Raw genomic sequence first — 21,588 nt, forward strand, 5'->3', positions numbered from 1 at the left:
AGAGAAGTGCACCTGTCACTGTAGCAGGGTCAGGATATAGGAGCATTCCAGCTCAGGATTTAATACTGAGTGCAATTGCTCTAAAAAATTTATCAGGAGTTACTTTCTCGAAAGGATGGGTATTTGTCTATTTGACCTTCTTGCTCAGAGGCCAATTTGCTCCAGTGTCTATTCCAACTAATGTCACTTCAGACAACCCCAACTTTTTTTTTTTTTTAGGTAATACTATTGATGCCTACACACAGTTTAGTAGCGGGGACCGTACTTTGTTTACCTTTCTTGATTGTGCTATATGAGGACAATGGACATACGAAAAAAGATCTGTAACAGCAGGTCTTTTCCTTGGAAATGAAATGGATGCGGTGCTTTTCCTTCTATCACTTATGCATAAGGTCTCAAGACCTATTTTCAAACAGCAGCATTTTATTAGCTTTATTCTTTTTCCTCACCTTGCATGACCCTGCTGGTGATAAGAAACTGAGTCAGCACGACACTACTTCAGAAGCCAAAGTTGGCTCATACTTTAACTAAAAAATCCAGTATTAACACCTTGCAATAATTTGAAGCCAAGAGCTCAGATGCAATGACTTCACAAAGACAAGAAGCTGCTCCGAAGTGGGACTCAGGAACCACGCTCAGGTAAGGTGGCTTCCCCAAACTCAGCTACAGGCTGTACGCGACATGGTCAAATCCCCTCCTCTACAGCACGTTTCAATTTCTATTGGATATGACACACGTAATATCTCTCAGTTCAAAAACATTACAAAATCCCTCACGGTGTTAATGACCACCAAGTACTGTGTTAGAATCATGGGGAGACCACCAAGGTGCTACAAAACTACTTTCAGCATTTCCACAGGTAACTGAAAGCTAACTAGCAAAAGGTAAACCATCTTGCACCTCCAGTATTATTCTCCACTCAAGATAAAGCACAGAGGTGGCAAATATCAGTAACTGTGCAGTGTTACTGTCATTCCCACAGTCACTCTGCAGAGGACATTTGTTTCCAGAGGTGTCGGCTCAGCACCTTCTGTGAGCACTACGTTGAGTCCAGCCCCCCAAGCAAGCCTGACATTCCCTCCTGGCTTGTGTCAGCCCTCAGCACAGTGACCAACTAATGCACATTGAAGTGTCCTTCCTCCCCTACCTGAGGGAACAAATTCCTACTGAAATATCTGCAGAGCTTAATCTATAAGCGCAAGAAAGAGAAAAGGCAAAAAAAGACATCTGAGAGAGAACTGAGGAGGCTCCTCGATGATGCCAAAAACCAAACTCTCCCCTCCCCCCAGTTTTACAAGTATTAATGGGAAGTAAAAACAAAACAAGCAAGAAAAACCACTTCAACCAGGTCAAATGTGTGTTCAAGTGGAGGTAAGAAACCACTTAAAGCTCTCACAGGATTATAAGACCTTTTGACAGGTCTGATAATTTTAAAGGCCTAATTCCATTACAGTATCTGGCAGCCTGCGAGGGCACATTTTACTAACCACAGGCCACCAGGTCATGACAGATGTTGACAGAAAACATTAAAGGTTAAGCAGATGTAAGACCATAAAACATTTCAAGCTGTACAGTGACAACGATGTTAAGTAGCAACCATGGTGCTGTTTGAGAGGAGAAAAAATTTGTTGGGTCTTTCCACCAACTGCAGGCCCAGGGAGCCGCAGCACAACCAGGTGGCCAGGATGGCCAGCACCAGCCATGCTCACCTGACAGGGCAATCCTCTTTGCTGTATCAAAGCCCAAATTTCAAACGTTACTTAAAATTCATAAAGTGCAAGATTGGACTAATTACGGTTAAGAAAACATACCCATAACAACAGATTTCACTAGTGCACTTCAGCCGGGAAGCAGGGGCAGCTGCTCTGCCACAGCAGCAAGGCAGGAGACCTCCCGGCACTGAGGTCTGGCCATCACCTCTCTCTAGCACTACAGCAGTCGGCCTTTGAACAGCAGCGCTCTGATCCTCACCCTGCCGCGGATCTAAGGCAACAGTTAAAACAATTTAGCAAGACACAGTAATTTTGCCTTGAATTCCCCGCAAAACTTATTCAAGAGATGTAATCACTGCGGGTGGCAACGCACACTTTAAACCCGCCTGAGAGTATTTCTGTAACACATTTACGTGGCTGGAACTCTGACACGTCATTCTGATCGCTCATTCCTTCAAGGTGTCTAGATACGATGACAACAGCCATAATCACAGAGTTAATCTTATTCCAGTCATTAAATATAAAACCTAGTATTTCACATTCCAAACTATTTAACAGAAAGGAAGGCATCACACAAATAACTGCCTCTCTGTGTGGAAGAGGCTTGAAAGCTGCTCTGCATACTCTCTTCTGTAAGTCACTATGAGAATATTCACAAAGAAATCTCTGGTTTTTTCTTTTCTTTTTTAAAAAGAGCTCCACTGAGTGACATCTATCTGGATAATAAATCACCAACACCACAAACAATTAAATTAAAAGCTGTTCAATATGTAACAGGGAGGGAGATGACTACTGACCAAATCTGACATACAAATAGCTTGCTAATTTGTCAGCAAGCCAAAATAAATGGAATGGGCTGGCTACAGGTGCAGGTAAATGCCTCAGAAATAGACATCAATAAATCATTTAGCTCCGTCTAACATTTTAGATTACAGTCATTTAACAAGAAGGACACTTTTGCCTTTGCCAACGTGATTCGTGAGTGCTTCAAGCGAGCCATTTTAAGTCAACGCTTAAGATGGGACTTTAAAACTTCCTTTTTCAGATCTCTTATAACCTACTCTGAACTTAGCAGAAATTATAAACTGTAACTTCTGTTCTGTTTATTGCAAAATACATAATCCAAGATTATACGGTATTACACACTAATGATCAATGAACTCTCCAAGTCCAAAACTCTCTCTGTGAGAAAACAAATGCCTGCCCCTAATATTTTTTGTAGATTCAGAGATAAGGCAGCAGTTTGCTCAATGTCAGGCCACCCAGAAAGCCATCATCCTAGTCTTACTACATGTAAAAGCATCTATATGGTGGAAGGGTGAAACCAGTGCACCATTGTGTATTGAACGTGTTCCTTACAAGTATAATCACTTGGTCTTCATAATTCTCCATCTCAAAAATTTCTTCAAAAAGCTAGCCACTGGCTATCTCCTCTTTCTGCTTAAACACCATCTGCTGGGCCATTTTTCAAAGAAAATTACATAAGGAGCCACAAATAATAACAGACACAAGCTTAATTGCATGTTCAAAAGAAGGTCATCCTCATATTAAAACCAGAAACACAAATACACAAGGACCATCTATGCTTCTATTTTTCAAAGGCCTTAAAAGCGTATTTGGAAGCCATAAACTCATTTAGTAAAAAGGTTAAAAATCTCTGGTTTCTAATGGACTAAGGCCATATTAAAGTTTACATGAATGTTTCTGGTTTTAACTTGATTTTAATGCAACTTGTGTCTTATGAAGCTTATTACTTGACAGCCACAATTTAGATAGTCACTTTAAGGACTTTCCAGGTTAATCAGCCGATTAAGGAATTTCAGTATTTCCACCTGGAGGAATAGTTAGAAAACACACATAGTCATTAAGAAAGCTGACTGGAACAGGACAATTTATCAGTGCTTGTCTATGTGCAAGACAACGACCTGGTTTAGATGTTACCTCCAGCCTAACCTCCCAGTTGCCCTACTGCTAGAAAAACAGTAGGGAGGCATATGTACCTTTTTTAAAGTACGTAGGAACATAAAGGACTGGTGCTTACTTCCAAAAATATGTCAATTTATTACACCTAGGATAGGAAGAGCTTCTACACACAAGCAAACATGACAGCCAGGCACACTGCCAAACACGTATTATAAATCAGAGCTTACAGCCAAATCTGGACAGAACCCCAGTTATAGTGTCAAAGTTCACTAAGATATTACCAAACTTATCAAAAAACACAAAGGGTGCGACACAACCCTGTGGGGAGTGTCTGTCTGAGCGGGAAGGCTGGAGTTAAAACTATTGACGGCAACAAAACGAGAACGTTGAGAAGTATCCATAGTAGACCCCATTAACAGAACCAGGGAGACCTACAAGCTGCTCACGGCAGTCAAGTAACAGCCTGTGATCAATAGAAGCAAATACTGCTGGCAGATCAAGCAGGATCAAGACTACATAAGCCACTGCAATCTGTATGAATAAGTAAATCATGACAGGCTCCTCTGAAAGCCATGGTGTTAGGCCAATGCTTGAAAAACTCAACTTTCTTAAAACAGTTGGATAGTGTCAGTAGATAAGACACCAAAAGTACTGTTAACACCGTTCTTTGAAGTCAGGCTACAATATGGATAAGTAAGTGGCAAAAAAAAATGACACGGTGTTTTTTTCTTTTCCTGCTACTCACTAATGCAGAAATAAGGCTCTTGGTAAAATGTTAGATGTGTTAAAATCACTAAAACAAAGAACAGGCCAGTAAAGCTGCTTAGCAGAGCTAACTGCATACTGAAGAGACTCATATGACAATCTCCTGTTAGTCTGTTACCGTCTTGGGCTTGAGTAAGAAAAGATACCCAAGAATAAGGAGTGAGGGTTTTTTTTAATAAGCATCCCAGGTTGCCCTAGTTCTGCTTCTGCTGAAGCCCTACTCACTTCTTTTGTAACTACGTTAGATCAGAATGGTTTCGAATAGCCAGTACAAATAGTTTTAACAATAAGCACGCCTAAGAAGGAACCCATCCAAGTACTATAACATTATAATCAAATAGCATTCTAATGAGCTCAGATTTACCAACAACCGTGGGGTTTCATCTGCTCCCAGGATTGTCAACACAGAGTTGACAACAGGAGTCCAGCTTTCCTACCTCCTGATTTTAAGGGTTTTAAGAGATGTAAGGGGCACTGAGGAGGTAAAAAGAACACCAACTACTAACAAGAAAATTCAGGTAGAGGATTAGAAGCTGATAAACAAATCCTAAAGGTTATTCATCAAGTTGGTGAGAGCTGTACTTCAGTTACAACAAACAACAGGAGTCAGGAGCTTAACCGGGTGTCTTGAACATTTTGGTACTAATACAGAGAACTGAGAACAAAATTAACCTTTTTTTTTTTTTTTTCCTAGTATAGGTAAAATTGTCATTGGTCACACTAGATTACTGTCAACAGAATGAGCCCCCACAAGCTAGGAATCAGGATTAGTAACACACTCCAGAGAATGCCAGACATTTGAGAATGATCCAGGTCAAGAAACGGAGAAATGTACAGTATTTATTATAGGTAGGCTGAGTGGCAGCCTTAAACACTGCTGAAGTAATTATTGTCCCAGTGTCACTCATCTTATTTTATAACTATCCCTCGTCTTGATTTTTAAGAAGAAAATTCTTCAGGGAACTTTCAATTAAAAACGGGGGAAATAACCCGTCTGTGTTCTTTCTGGGCTACTTTAGTCTCCTGACTGAATCCTCGGTGAAAGAGCATATGTACGTGCCAGACTGGCTGGCTGCTTTCTCATTGATGACAAACGGATACACACTCTTCACCATGCCCTAAAAGCTATTACTGCTTTGCTTTATTGTGCATTGGTGTACCTCTGATAATTATTGCAACATCCATTTCAGGTGAAGGCTAGCTCATCCTTTTACATTTTGGGTTAAAAGGTTTTGTTCAGTAACTTCAAATTGTGCCGACACTGAACGAGTCGATTTTCAGTTACTTCTTGAACAACTGCTCTATATACCTAAACAACCTTTTGCTAAAGCCATTTCAGAAGCAGGTATACCTGGTGGTATTTTTGTCCCTACCCTGCCATCAGAAGGGTCAAGCGCTATTGATGTATTTTTTCCAGAGTGTTAACTTTTAGCTATTTTTGTAAGGATGTGTTTGTTTTGGTCACTCCAAAGAAACGATCAGTAACTCCACACTACAGTGAAACAGACACCACATCCAGTATTTTTTCATGGAACATTCTTGTTTCATCTGGAAAGGCAGTACAGGGAAAACCACCAAAGCAAACTCTAGGAAATTTAAATGACCCCACTGCCTGTCCTCTGATACAACAATATTTTTAACCCCCCCAGGGCATGGCTATGCTGCACTGTATGCTGTACCCTGCAAGGTATTGCAGGTAGCACACCATCCGCTCGGCCTGCACAACTACCCACACGGCCCAGCTAGGCTTATGATGCTCAGATCAGATCACCCAGCTCCAGTTCGGATAGCTCTGAACTCCAATGCAGCAATAGTTGAGCAGCACGGGGAGGAAGCCACTTTTACCCACTTTGTTTGTTTAGTTGGTTTTTTTTCTTGAGCAAAAAAGCCTTGCTGTCCAGCTGCTTACAAGCAGTTTCATGGCGGTCTCTTAACAGCAGCTTCTTCTGCTTGTTCCACTCAAAACAGAGCGAAGTTCCACTTGCAAGAGCAGCCTCAGAGGAAGGTATTTCCTGTGGCAGTCTCTGTGCTCAAACTGAGAGGAACAAAACCAGAGACCATCATGAAGATCTCTGGAATGTCATTTTAGCAATGTTCCACACGGTAAGGTTTGGGTTTTATTTACACTCCCCCAGTTAGCTCCTTCCCTATTAGCTGTTTTACTTTTTAATATAATGTTCTGTCTTTTCTTGTGAGAGAAAAAAATTACAATTGTAAAATCCCATAGAGTGACAGTTTCCTGCTGGCTGCACTCTAGTAAGATTTTTCGTTGCTGATGATCAGTAACATCCCTTTTGCTGGTGTCCTGGTCACGAGAAAGCAGCCTTGCATTGTCACAGCCCCAGTGACAACTGAGGATAACATGGGAACTTCTGTGTCCTCAGCTTACCTTGTGACACAGCAAAACACTATTCTCTTGTCTTAGTTACGCATCGTGTAACTGGGTGGGGGGGTGGGGGGGTTAGGGGACTGGATTCAAGGACTCTTAATCTAATTGCTATACTAACCTTTACAACAACAGAAGGCCTGTTTTGCCAGAACATTCTGTTTAAATGATCTCACTGTAATTAATACAGTACCTGTTACTACAACAACAAACTGTTCATTAATTGAGCCCAAAGTATCCTGTATTATTCTCTCATTATTAGTTTGCATGCTGCTCTTCTTCACTTTGTAACCAGCAGCTGTCCCCTGTGTGCTACACGGGGACAAGCTTTCTTGGGTGTTCCTGCAGTGTCCAGCTTAAGGGTTCCAGGACTAAATGCTACTTTTAGCACCAGTAATGCCAGTAAGAACACATGTGTTTTGCTAAAGTATGAACATGGCAGCATTCCTGCCAGGACCACTGAGACACAGACTCGCACAGGTTTGACATACGTGCCCATTCCACTTCAAGCTACGCAAGATGAAAGGTTTAAGACTACGTTTAAACCTCTTATGATCAATTTTCAATGACACTGTACCTTGCACGTTCAAATGACTTCTTTACTAAGTGGAATTTCACTGCATTTGCAGACATATTTCCCAAGAGTTCTTCTGATGGTTCCTCCAGAAAGGGATGAAAGTGGGATGGGTGGGAATCAAATTAATGTTAAGTATTTTTTTAAATCACAACTTTAATCATAATTTCAAAACTGAGTCTTTGGTAACACTCTTCTGTTGGCTTAAACTCAAACCGAAGCGTGACTGACTGAGTTCTTCTCAAGTAATTTTACATGAACCCAAACTTTTGTTTGCAAGTTCTACTGCATTTAAGCTGCCATCTTGATTTAAGTGCTAAGCAAAAAAGAGGAACAAAATTCTACTAAGCAGATCAGTGACAGCACGGAGGAAACATGCTTTTGTTCAGCTAAGAAGAGCTTCTACTTTTATGCATGGCTAGCTGCTGGTAATTACTGTCCTCACCATTATAAATGCAATGAAGTCCTAACCTGAAGAAAAACTGAAGGAAATATTAGGTAACAAGCTAATTTCAGTTCTATCTTAATTTGATGTACTTCCATTTCCAAGTAGTGTTCCAGCCATGCTAATTGTTTCTCTTAGGTCATCCCAGCTTAACGATCTGGTTAGCCTTGCCTGACTTGAGACATGACTACTTGAAAGAAACTGCCTCCCCATTAACTTTTCTGTTCACAATCTACAGATTTGCAGAACAGACATAATTTTCTGTAGTTTCATGAGCCAAGATAAGTTGTTGTCATCCATGGGGGTTCAAATTGGCCAGACAGAGAGCATTTATTTCATCCAGAGCTGACAGATACAAGGGGGTTTTCAGCCAGATCTTATCGTGGGCTCACCTGAAGTCAGAAGAAGTACGTATGACCGAAGTCAACATTTGTTTTGACAGTGACTTCATTGGCCACAGGATCACTGACACTACTGCAGGCAAAGCTTATTTCACCTTATGCAGTGATATGATTGATCAAAGAGCTGCTATCTACAATAGCAAGTCTTTTCCCCTAGCAGACCATGCTGTCAATGTCTGAGTTGCAAACACTGAAGCTGTATAATTCCTTGCGTTTTGTTTTTTGTTGTGCACTAATATATATGCCATTTTATTCAGTTTCAACTTATTATTTGCTTTAATGCAAGTAACTAAACCAAGAAAGAAACCAACATCCTGAATCCCAGTCTGGCAGCACTAGTTTGAAACTTTCTTAAAACTCCATAAATTACATGCAAATTAAATAATCTGTGAATTAAAAACCTACATTTTTTACACAGGCAAAGAGATAAGCAAGCCACTTGTTACTACTCAACACCAGGGGCAAAAAACTTGTCAACTTGAATACCCGAGACTGCCATTGACACAAACGCCTCTTTGGGACCTTCTTGGAAACCACTTGCCACAGATGTGAGTTCTGCATGGCACGGGCTTTATAAAGACAGCTAAAATGAAATGGTGGCAGCAGTATCATCATTGCTGTTCGCAAAACAGCTTGTCACGTTTTGACAGTGCGAGCCAGGCTGAAGTTGGAGAAAACACCACCGACAACTGCCTTTTGGCTTTACGATTGCAGATACAATGAGCAAAGCTGCTTGTAAAATTTAAACGGTTCGCCCCCTAAATTAAAAATACGGGAACGTCCAGCTAAATCAGCCAGCCGCGCACCTCCTTCCTGCATCCCTAAACGCCTCCAGGAGCAAGCAGAAGGAAGGGTGGCTGTAGGCGAGCCCGTCCCAGTTTCCCGGTGGCGCCTGCCTGCCTGCCATCCCCTCTGACAACATGCAGCAGTGCCTTACCCACAATGCACCCTCGCTGGCACACACACGCACACACACACGCGCACACACACACACACACACACACACACACACATGCTCCCAGGCAGGCTGAGCGCTAACACACACACACGCGCGCGCACACACACACACGCGCGCCCCCACTTCCACACGGCCGGCCCCTCTCCCCCCAAAGCAACCAACTTACCCACAAGTTCTCTGTCATTCAGAAAGCCTACAGTCTTCCTCTGCTCCCCCTCCTCTGCTCGCCTGCCTCTCTCCTGCTGCAGAAAAAGGCCACATATGTCTGCAAACACTTCTAGGCAGAAAGCAGCCAGTGCAGAACAAAGGCAGCCGGGGTTGCCTTCATCTCAGCACAAGGCAGCCAGTAGCTATTTTCAAGCTTGTTCGCTCTCCCCCCTCTGAGGGCACCCTGCTCTGTTTCTCCCTCTCTCTCTCCTCTTTGCCTGTCCAGCTACTGCACAACACACATCAATTATTCATTGCTTGTCTCCCGGTTTCCAGGCAAAACCAATCACAGATGGAGTCTTGCTAATGGGCTCATGCCGTACTTGCCAACAGGCTATTTGTGCTCAAGCTACAACCCTCTAGAGACAATAAAGAGAATCAGGTTAAGCTTTAAAACTTCACACGTACGCGAACAGACCTAAAACGGCAATATACATGTAAGCATCCCTATGACATTGCTTAGGAGTACGTCTTCAGCATACAGCATGGCAGAAGGCTGCTTTAAATCTTCTGAAAGGGTTTTAAGAAAATCAAACACTCAGAAAAATCTCACCTCAGCTGCATGTTACTGATATTGATGGTTTTCTTTTCTGTCTCTAGTGATCCATCTCTTGCTTTCCCATTACACCTCTCCCTCCTGCTCTCATACCCATGCACGCACACGCACGCACACACACACACACACGCAGCCACAGCCACTTTGCCAGAAGGAAGAGAGAGAGAGAGAAAGAGGGGGGGGGGGGGGGAAGGGGAGGGGGGGGGGGGGGAAGAAAAAAAAAAAAAAAAACCACCACCCAGGCAGCTCACATTTCAAACTTGCAAGGAGGGGTGGTGCTTAAAACGCTAGGACAAAGCCTCCGTCTCTGGCACCCAGCCAAAATACTAAAATAAATCCCCTCGATCAATTAATTGGAAGCAACACTTGTTCGAGTCCGCGTAACAAACCACTAAGGGCACTGGGGCCACAAAGTCTTTAGATTTGGGAAACCTCATCCACTTGTTTCCCCCCTACCCAGTTTGCTGAATGCTGTTGACTAAATCCATCAAACTAGTCATGCTAATTAGCGTCCAGAGCAGCCCCGGCGGCGGAGCAGCGCCCGGGTCGGGCGGCCCCCGCGGCCGGGAGTTTCCTTCCGGACCGGCCGCCGCCCCGCGCCGCGGCTGCAGATACCGGCGGGCCCGGGGGGCAGCCCGGGGGGGGGTCGGCCCGCCAGCCGAGGGCAGCGGCGCCGGGGGGGGGGCACGGCGGCGGCCAGCGCGGTGCCCCGGCTGGCGGAGCGACAGGCGCCAGCGCTGCCCAGGGGAAACTGAGGCACGCAGGCGGCGGGCGGGGGTGCTGCCGGCTAGAATCGCCGCCACCAGCGGGGCAGCCTTGCGTGGGCTGTTTGCTTGGGGGGGGGGGGGGGGCGGCTTCAAGTTATTTATTTATTTATTGCTCTGAGGGTTCAGTGCTCCACCCCCACCGGCCGCCCGCTGCTCCTGGCGGCGCGGCCCCTTCCCACGCCGCTCCCAGCTCCGCGCTGCCCACCCGGAAGACTTTTTAACACAAGTTTCACGTATCGAACTGTGGCACGACGCAGCCTCGAGCGGCCAGAGTTTCAATTGACAGTGTCAAAGAAGAAAAAAAAAAAAACAAAAAAAAAAAACCAACAAACCAAACCAACCAGGCAGCTCATGTGACAAGCTCTCTGGTCGCTCTCCGAGGGAAAACTGGCCGTTTCAGTTGTGGCCGGCGAGCACCGGCCTCTTCCTGCCAGGCTCCTGCGGTGCCGAGCCGCTTCCTTCCCCGGCGCAACCTGCGCAAAGGCACCGCCACCTCTTAAAGCGCTCCCGGCCCTGCTGCAGGGAAGCCAGCAGCGGCCAACCGAGCGAAAGAGAAACAGCAAAAAATAGGAAGACTTCATCAAAAATATCCTGGCTCTCCGGCAAAAATTCCTTTCGGCGAACGGAACGGCCTCAGCTTTCCTTGCCGTGCTTACAGTCACTTACCCGTGCTTTGTAAAACCTTAGCGCGCAGAAAGTCTGCGACATGACAGATCGGAGCAGCAAACTATCACAGATATCAAAGAGAAGCTCTTCTCTGAAAAATGATTCCACAAAAAAGCATTGTCAGATTTCATGTCCTCTTCCCCCTCCCCCCGCCCCGGAATCCGCTTCAAACAAGTAAAAGGTACGTGTGGCTCTTCGCCCAACTTCCACTGCTGACACAGGAGCTCAAGGTCAGCCTGTCAGACGGGGTTATTGCTTCCCCTCAGCCACCAGACTGAGCAGTACTGTGAACCAAACCCTCAATTCTGCAATCTCAGAGCTGCACAAGCCCAACCGAAGGAACACTTCTTAATGACATGGCTGCTACAGGTGGTACAAAACACAGCACCGGTCCGCTATCCACAGCGGACAGACCGTTATGGCGCAGGCAAACCTCCAGCGAGGTCCACAGAGATCCAGGAGGACCCACGGGGCTGCTGGAACAAGCTCTTACACAAAATGTAGTTTCCATTGGAGTTGATCAAATTTTAGAGTCAGTCACACAAAAGGAAAGGAGAGAACCTCATACCACTGGTTTTTTATTGCCTTTCAGAGTGGACAGATGCTTTAAGGAGCTGTAAAGTATACAGCTAGGCTGGCACAATAGATAATAGCAAGCATGAATTTTAGAGATCTGGCAAAGCAAGAGAAGTACGTCAATAATCCCAAACCAAGGACCAAAATCCCTGCTAACGTAACTGCACTGAGTTCAGACTTGGAGGATGCGAACAAAATTTGTAATTGACAATAACACAGACATGGAACATGCATTTTTGTGCTCTTTTCAAATTTTACTGTATCTCCAACATTTTCACATGGTTTGTAAACTATCACAGTCTCATTTCGTATTTCCAAAAAACACACAAATCAACGACGACAAGAAGGTATCAGGCAGTTGCAAGGTCCCAAATATCGAGACTGGCTCCTTCCTCATACAAGCCTCAATGAAATCTTACTTTCTGAGGGGAAAAAATACTTTTACTATTTCTGTATAGAAAACCCATACTCCCCAGTAACCTATTTTTTTCTCTCTAACTACCATCATAAGTAAGAGGATTGCCTTTTCCCCCCCTCTGCAATTAAATGTTCTTTCTCGTGTAACAGTGTAAGTTTCTCTTTTAAGCTGCCTGTCTTTTCAGCGGAAGTGGTTTAGAGTAGACAAATCACTTATCTAAAAATTATGTACTTACTTCTCCTTTGACAAATCTTCAGCAGGTTTCTAATCCCACCCTGCCACTTGAAATATCACTTTCTGTGATGACATTTGAGTCACAGTTGTCAGAAGCATCAGGCTCTGTAGTTAAATGGATTAAATCACACTTCATAGCATGCAGTATTTTGAAGAAGGAGTGGTTTATCATTTGTAAAAATTAATCATAACAGTTTTTTCTCTAGGGCAAATTCCCAATCATTTTTAAAGATTACTATGTTTAAGCCCCACTGACAGCAGTATGTCAAATTACATCACAGGGAAGGTTATCTCAGGCAGTGATAACAAGCCTCACCGAAGACATCTACTACTGGGACCGTACTGGGAAGCACCTTCTAAATGCAGGGGTGGGAGAGCAGACTCCTTGGCTCTGCTGCGGGTCTGGTGGTGTGCCTGGCCGCTCACATCCTGAGCGGCTGCTCTCCCATGGGGCCAGCGAGATGCTCAGCCCCACAGGGGAGGGGAGACAGGGGGTCGGGGCATCGTTCAGTCCTACCAGGGAGAAAGATGTTTATTTGGGCCACCTCTAGCCGATTAAGGAGAAGAGTTGGAAGATTTTTTCAAAGATGTTCCATTTACCTCAAAACAAGAGGCAGCGTTTGGCCATTTAATGTATGTTGTCAGTGCCAAGCAATATTACTGATCAGAATCCTCCCAAATCTCAATCCTGTCAGTCACCACTTGGCACAAACAAATCACCAGCAGCACATCCATAAGGCACTTGCTCTTTGCTCTCCATGCCAAGATGCTTCTCTCTGGAGAAACATATTTTTAAGAAGTCAGAAGTCCATCTTTAAGTCATGCTGGTGCAACAGATTTTTATGGTGAACAAGATAATCATGTGGATAGATTTGTATGTTCAGGTGCCTTTGCTCAACATAAATAGCATGATGCTTATCTTCAACTAGCTCAAGCGAGGTAGCCTTTGGGTGCAATCCTCACTTCTCTCCCTCCTTGCCCCTCTTTGGTGATACTGCAAAAAATGAACCAAATACATGAACACCTGTGATAAAGACGCAGACCAACAAGAGGAAAAGAAGGAAAGGCTGCAGAGGGGTGGAGATCAAATCTCCCGCTTGGATGCTTCAGTATCAAGTAGACTGCACAAGGAGGACATCATCATGTTTTACCGTAACTTCATTATGACAGGTGTGCAGAGGAAAAAGCAGGAAAGTTATTTAGAGAAAGAAAACATAAAGGGTAAGGAAATTCTCTTCAAGTAGCTGTAATACCAGTTATTGGCCACTGAGTCATAATATAACCCTTTAGCAATGCAAATTTTCTATGACCAAAGATTTAAAGGTTTATCTTGGGGACCAATCTTTATTCATCAGAGTCTTGCCGCACTGCTGAACACAGCAGGGTAGCTCCTTACAACACTTGTGTAGAGCAGGTTATTTGCCCAAGAATTAGTTCCCTGGATATGTATATATTTTACTATTGATTCAAGGGATTCAAAAAAACTCTTTAGAAGGCTTACAATTACATAGTTGAAATACATAGAATACATGGATCAGTGGCCTTGTGGATTTTCCCTAATGTTTCACAGTAGGTTGAGTCAGTTGAAGCTGTTAGAAATCACAGGGCTGCATCCCAGTCAGAAACCAACCATGTACTTGGGGAAAAAAAAAGAAAAAAAAAAAGAAAAAAAAAAAAAGAAAAATCCTTTGACTCTGCGTCAAGTGTCTTTCATGCATAACCCATTTTTCCAGACTCAAACCAACCCCATCCAGAGAGAGGCGTGAGAGGAAAACCCAGTGTAAAAAGCAAAGTAAAAAAGACTTTTTAACGTGGTTTAGTCCTGTCTTGTTTAAGGCAAAGATTACTACATTGCAGAGATTACTTGTGGCTAAAGTACTTACCCCTTGGTCCCCCCTTCTTTGTCAAGCTTTATAACAAAGGTAGGAAAGTTGCAAAATAGGACAACACAGCATTTCATTTCTCCTGCTGCTGCCCAAGACCACTGCTTGCTTGCACCCCTGGCAGCTACACGTTTTGACAGACCCTCTGATCTGAACTACGCACCTGGAAACAGCAAGTGCTGTTGGTTTGGGTGCACACAACAATTGGACCAAAACTCTCAAAACCTTCTGAAAGAGACTTATACCCTATTTAACTTTCAAGACCACAGAAATGCTCGTGTTCTTGTTGGCCCATTATGAAAAATTGTTCCTTCGAACCTATGCAGAGGCTCTGGATAGAGCTGTAGGCACTGCGATGAAAAACACCTCTGTCAATTGCCACAATCTTTGGAAAAGGAGATCTACCTTAAATCCGTCTTATAAGATGCAATGTTGCAATTTTCTAATTTCTATTTCCTTCCTTCCTTCTTTTGATTAAATGTCTTTACCATGCGCAGGAAAACAAAAAGTTCTATAAAATTACAATGAAATATGGGGGAGAGCCCCCCCCCCTCCCCAGAATTACAGACTGAAGCCACATTCATCTTGTTCATAACTTTGGTTCTCTTCAGAGCTATACTTTTGAAGAAAACTGAGAAGCAAAAGTAACCAAACCATGCAGAAACAAAGAATAAAGTACACTAAGGAAAAATCACATCTGTAATGTAGGATGACAGCCAGAAGAGAGGCTTTACAGGACTTTTAAACAAAATAAAATAAAATAAAAAATCACTAAAAAATCACTGTACAGTGACAGCATCAGTTCAGAGCTGTCTCCAGCACTGTTTCACCTGCAGCAGAGCTACTGCAGCTGCCCTCTTCTACCCCAACTTGTCAATTAGGCAGTTCTAAAGACAGATGGAACATACCCCACCTGAGATGCTTTGCCCTCCTTTCACTTTACCTAATTTGCTACAAATACTAATGAATGTTTTACAAACTGCTTTTTGTGACATGGGAGCTTTATTCTTTTTCCAAATTTTTAAGATGTCAACTTCTAGATACTTCCATTCAAACTCCTTGGTAAACTGGAGCATGGCACAAATGTCTTCAATGCTCATCTCTACTTTCAGTGCCTCTTTTGGCACCTGGGCTAGAGTTCATGACATCTCCTCTAGAAAATCAGACAGAAATAGAAATTAACTTAAGCCCTTTCCATTCTAAATCATATTTTTCAGCATGACCAAGTGGATTTCTAAAACATCCATATTTTTCACTAAATTTTCCTTCAATACTTTTACACCACATCTTGCAAATTGTCCAATTTTGTTCATATAGTTTATAAATTTTTAGGCTGCTACCACGTTGGGGGAGTATCTGATCAAATGTTTCTTTAGATTTCCAACTAATCTTTTAGCATTCATATGTTCGTCAAAGGACTAAAAACTGTCATACATGACGCAAGGCTTTCAAATGCAATGAGGATTGCTACCTCTCTTTCTTAGAAAGTTTCACTGTGCACATTAATAAAACATATTTTTCTGCTGCTTTTTGAGAGGCTCAAGATTATATTCTCAGTCGAAATATTTGTTGCAATTGAATGTGTAGCCATTCTTAGCCGAAGCCCCACCTCTGGCAAGCTGTGGGTTAATTAGTTAAGCTTCCTCTCTCCCTGCTGAACAGTTGTTCAAGGGGATAAGGAGGCAGCTCTGAAGACAGCAACCTAATCAGCTCTCACTGGAAGAAGGCAGAGAAGTATCAGAACAGCAGCTTGTGAGGCTGTGAAAGAGTAAAGGGATGCAAAAGAGTAAATTAAACTGAAGCTTGGAAAGTAGAAGCCCTGCTAGGGCTCCTGGACTTTCCTTGGCATTGTAAACCCTGTTTGTGCTGAATATTCCTCATTAAGATCTCAAAAGAATAAGCCCTTCTTGAAAACAGTCAATCCCAGTGCCTAGATTAATTTTTCCTCCTAGGTTATACATGCATTCATCTCCAGTTGACGCTTCCTATTCCAGTCCCATCCTTGAAGCGGTGCTGTGCGCTGCTCAGGCTTTCTGGGGACTGGCTCAATTTGAGCCACCCTCCCCTCTGCATAATCCTGTTGGCCCCATTTTACTGAGCTGCCCCTAATCCAAAAATGGGTTTGAGAGGAAACCCAGGCTAATTGCTTATATCCTTTTTTTAATTATTACTTTTTAAAACCAATCCACTAAAATATGGAAAGTATCAGTAATGAGAAGGAACGTGTGACACAAACATCCTGAGCGGGACATAAACGGAATAAGAAAAGATGTAAAGAGAAGATATGTCCTTCATCAGCCACAGCATTTACACTCTATACATAGGAAAGTTAATGAGTGCCCTTTTTCTGTGCTATGAGTGAATGGTAAGAGCATTCAAATGAGAAAGTTGAGATGCAGTATTCTTTTTTATATTAAAAGAAATAAATCTGTGAAATCAACACTGAACGTCACTTGCTTCAAGACAACTGCGGATTCTAGAAAACCATCAAAAGTGCATATAGATGTTTAATGATGCCATATCTAACCTATGAATGGTTATATAAATAAAAAAATAGATAAAAGTCCAAAGTTACAAATTAAAAGGAGTTAAAAATTGGTGGCCACGCATCACTGTCTTGGAAAGCTTCCATTCTGCAATACAAAGGCATTCATTATTTGGAGGCCAGCTCATGCTTCTAGCTTTGTATTTAAACAAATCCATGTACCATCATCATACACTTTTTATATCAATCTGCCAGAAAGCCATACAGAGTTATTTTTAGCAGACTGTGAGATAAAGTACAGTTTAGCTTGCAAAGTAGCCTAATAAGGCAAAATGTTCTTGGTGAAGACCAAATGCAGTCACTGTCACTCTTCTCCCCATACACTAATCAAACTCTAAGAGCATCCCTTAATTTTTCCCATGTACTGTGGATGATTACTGCATTAGTAACAAGACAGAACTAGGGGGATTCTTTATTGTTTTGTCTGTTTTGATAATCAAACATACAGTGATTGCAGAAGAAAGGAAATGGTCTGAAAAGAAAGTAGTTTTGTTCAGATTTGCAAGGAAACATTTCAGTAGACAATCATTTTAAGAGAAACAGCAGCTTAACGTCAGTTTTTGCCTTCAGAAATTGGTGAACTCCAGTCTCGGTCAACTCCAAATGCTTCAGGCCTCGTGCTTTTTCAGTGCCATGTTTCCTTCCACCATGCTGGCAGTGGAACAAAGCTTTAAAGTGGATATAAAGGACTCTCAAGGAGCACGTGGATGCTTATATATCAGCAAGGATCTTCTTAAAACTAAAAATGTTCCAAAATCCACTGGATTACTTAGAATATGAGAAAACTACGCGTTTTGACATAAGGTGGGGGTGGGGGGGGGTGGGGAGGGATAATTCTGTAGCAATTTATGAGAACAAGATTAAAAACAGCAATTAACACAGGCTTCTATCTTTAGTAATTATTCATATACCTGTTTAGCTGATTATAAGTCGTAGCTCCAGGCTGTCTGCCTGCATCACTAGGACACAGACAGCAACCTTTGCTAAATTGACTCCACTGGCTACGCTCACGCTGCAAGAGCCGTTTTCAAGGACAGATGTACAATGTTATATGGGTACAGAGACGAGCAAATTAAAGATGGGTGTTCTGTCAGGAAAAGGACTGAAGAACTTGTGTCAGCATTTCCCTACATTAATAGGCCCTCAGATTTTTAACCCTTCACCACCTACCTCTTAAATTTAAGAAGCACCTTCCTTATACAGATAGCAGTTACATCTTCTCAAATAAAATTATGAAAATACAATAGCTCAGAACAAAATACAAGGGCATGCATTATAGATAACCATGTATCTATAGCTATATATAGATAGAGTCATGAAGAGCTTTTAATTCTTCTTAAACTGTGACTCATTTTAAAGCATCATAGCTTGTGGGTTAAAGAAGCTGTGAGTAGCAGAACATGAAGTTACCAGAACACATTATTGCCACATGACAGAAAGGTATCTCTCAAGCTGATAAACGTCCAGCACATGCCTACCAAAACACTACACATACATTTTGGATTTTTTCTTTTTATCATCTTAATTCTACATAATTCTGTTTAAAGCAGTACACGTATTTCTTTAACAGAGGCTTAAAGTCTTTTAGACCTACTCTGCTCTGAGAAGCGTTTAGCAGTACAGCCACAGAAGAGAGCTATACTGGCAGCCGATATGAAGCACAGACACAGTTCATACTGGCAAGGTGCTATGTCTTATATTGCCTTTATTGGCTTCCCATTGAAATTAAGTTTACAATCAAGGGATTATGTGATCTCACTAAAAGAGAGCTTCTGGCACGTATATAAACACTTCTTATTTCACTGGAGGGTTTCTAGCACAGATCTAGTCTACTTTGAGACTAAGAGCAAGTCTACACCTTGCAACATTCGCACGTCAAGACTTTTTAATAACTCATCCATCTGTTAAATAATTTACATTCTGTTAGAATATGCAGCAATACTATAGCTATGAAAATATACTTTTCTATAACCTGGAAACTATCCATCAGTATTAAACAGCATTTCTTACTTCTCTCCCGCAACACTGCATGGAGAGTTTCACAAAAGTAGTGCTTTAACGATGTACAGGCACCAGAAAGGAATCTTGTCCATAAGAGACACTTTGAAATAGCTTGATCAAGTCCAGAACCTTTCCCTTTCCACTGTGAATGACAGGAACTGTCTTTTTTTGTTTGTTTGCTTGTTTGATTTTTAAATAAATCAATGTGCATCAGGTTAGTATTTCTGTCTAATATATACAACACATCACCTTGGTAGGCTGACTGTCCACAGCCAAAGGACTGAACATTGAGAATTTAACAGCTTAAGACAAAAGCTTTAGGATGGGAGGTTTGATGATGACCCATCTTTAATGAAGTCTTCAAATTAAAACCAGAAGGATTCTGTGTGTTCCCTTAAGCTGTAAATGTGGTTTTGCTTTTTGTTTCATATTTAAATCCGCTGGTAAGTAAACATTAGAGCTGAACACATTCTCTGGAAGCTTAATCAGACAACTATTTTTATTCACTTAATTTCTTTTAATTTCTTAAAGTACTTAGAGAATACACACTGAAGAATCTCCCCTTTAGCTACAAAAGCTAAAGTGAAAGTTCAGGTGTAGCGGGACTGACTTAAATGAGAAAATACAATCTGGAGAAGACCCTCAAAAGAAATTAAAATTTTGGATACTTTGACTTAAGAGGGCATAATTGGGGTCTGATTTTCTAGAAGTCCTACATCTCCTTCAGCTAAAAGTTAAACATCTTTAACGTGTATTTCCAAGAACTGAGGAACCACAGGTCATTACTCTGCTTTGGGAATTGTGGCCTGTACCACCACAGCTCTTAACTTTCAACCAGTCAGTCACTGTCAGCTCTTCGAACTTTTTACTGACTATTGCACCTTTTATCACCAACATTTTAAATTAAAAAGTACTGGCAGGTTATTTAAATGAGGTTTAATACATGTTAGTGTTACTCTGCAGGCCACTTATCTTGGCCCAGAGGACTGCTGCCTGGAAAATGCTGTGCAGTTCTTTAAAATGACTCACATCAAATCTTTCCTAAAAAAAACATGTAATATGCTTTCATCCCTGCAAAGAAAAATCAGTAGATTCAAAGCAATTTGCTTTTACCAAAGGTAGGAGAAAAAAAGTTACAAAAGTTAAATCTCTTTTTACTTTGGGAAAGGGAATAGTAGACATATTTACAGAAATACACGCTAACGGAAATAAGAATCTGCTTTATGCTTAAAGACAGTTTCTGTCACGAGGGATTAGAGACACTAAACCTTCAGGAGGCAGGTACTTCCAAGAAGGAAAGGCAAAGATCCTACAGTGCCTCAGATCTCGTCAAAACCATTTCTGTTTTCTCATGCATAGGATGTCCTCTCCAAATTGCCTTTCTCTAGCTTTGAATCACCATTACAGTCTTTGAAGACAGTCTTCTGGGTAAAGACCTATAATTTTAATATTTATAGCCTTGACAAAATTAGGGTTTATATTCTAGTACTATCTCCACTCTCATCTGCCATCTCTTTCTGGGATTTAATGGTAGCTCTTATCTCTGCTGAAGGAGCGAAGTTCAATGAACTAACTCCTCACTTCGATCAGAACGGAATAAAAGGGGTCTGCCATAAACTCCTGTATCAAAATTAGAGAGGGGGAAACAGAAGCCAGCTTTACAAAACCGGAACAGAGAAGTTAATGAGTACCCTTCAATACTGCTCCTCAACAGCTTCATCATTTAGAAGAGAGAAATGACTGCTCAGCAATCTGAGAAAGACTTATATATCTCCTAACACTCTTGGAAATCTTCTCACGCTCCCGGGAGTAAGGGGGAGAAAGATGGAGGGAAATACAAAGTTGGTCACTCACTTAGTTTTTACATTGCTAGAAAGAGACAGACGGGAGAGAAAGAATCCTAGTTTCTCCGTAACCCTCAATATATCACTTCTGTGCTCCTAGTCCCATGCTAAACACATGCCACTGAGTGCAAGCCATCTCCTGGTACACTATGAGCAAACTATTTCGAGTCCACAGCACAATTTTCTTTTTCCACAGGAGGAGAACACACTTTTTCTTGGGTTCTCCATGAAAGCAACCAGCATTTACTTCAGTTTTGCCTCATTTTTGGTAGCAATTCCTCTACGGAAAAGATTGTGAGTAGGTGATGACTCCTGCTTCAGTTTTTTATTGGCTCCCCAGGGAAATCACGTATGATAACACTTCTAACCCAGTTCAGCTCTGTTGACCTATGCTCTCTCTACCAGCCTCAGTATGAAAAAATCCTGACACATACACACATACATTCTTGGTTTTTTCCCAAAATAAAGTTAACAGATCAATCAGGGAAAAAAAATGAAACGCCTTTAAATTTGGAGTTAAGTAAAAACAAAAGAAGAAAAAGCCCATACTACTGGTTTCTGCACCCCAGGAGTAAGCATGCAAATCCCATCAATTTATGATGAGGGGGAAAAAAAAAAAAAAAGAACACTGATCAAATCAACATTTTGTTTTGTCTTAAGTATCACAACTGCCACAGGGAGACATTAGCTAGGCTGAAAATGTATGGGTCCAATGAAATCAACATTC

At 42.1% G+C, this 21,588-nt stretch overlaps 1 protein-coding gene across 10 annotated transcripts in view; it reads right to left on the reverse strand.

Annotated features, from left to right (window-relative positions):
- The window catches only part of ZMIZ1 (zinc finger MIZ-type containing 1), a 307,669-nt gene that overhangs the window by 84,989 nt on the left and 201,092 nt on the right, over positions 1-21,588 (reverse strand). Inside the window, exons 1-2 of one of the 10 annotated variants that reach the window (XM_055719932.1) lie at positions 9,925-10,070; positions 9,331-9,406 (exon numbers count right to left, since the gene is read on the reverse strand). The exons of 7 other annotated variants lie outside the window; for them this stretch is intronic. The gene's annotated coding sequence lies outside the window, so the exon portion shown is untranslated. Of the gene's footprint in view, positions 1-9,330; positions 9,590-9,924; positions 10,071-21,588 lie in introns of those variants that run through there. 2 more of the 10 variants (XM_055719934.1, XM_055719933.1) reach the window with 2 other exon arrangements.

Source organism: Falco cherrug, chromosome 9 (genome assembly GCF_023634085.1).
Source record: "Falco cherrug isolate bFalChe1 chromosome 9, bFalChe1.pri, whole genome shotgun sequence".
Taxonomy (NCBI): Eukaryota; Metazoa; Chordata; class Aves; order Falconiformes; family Falconidae; genus Falco; species Falco cherrug.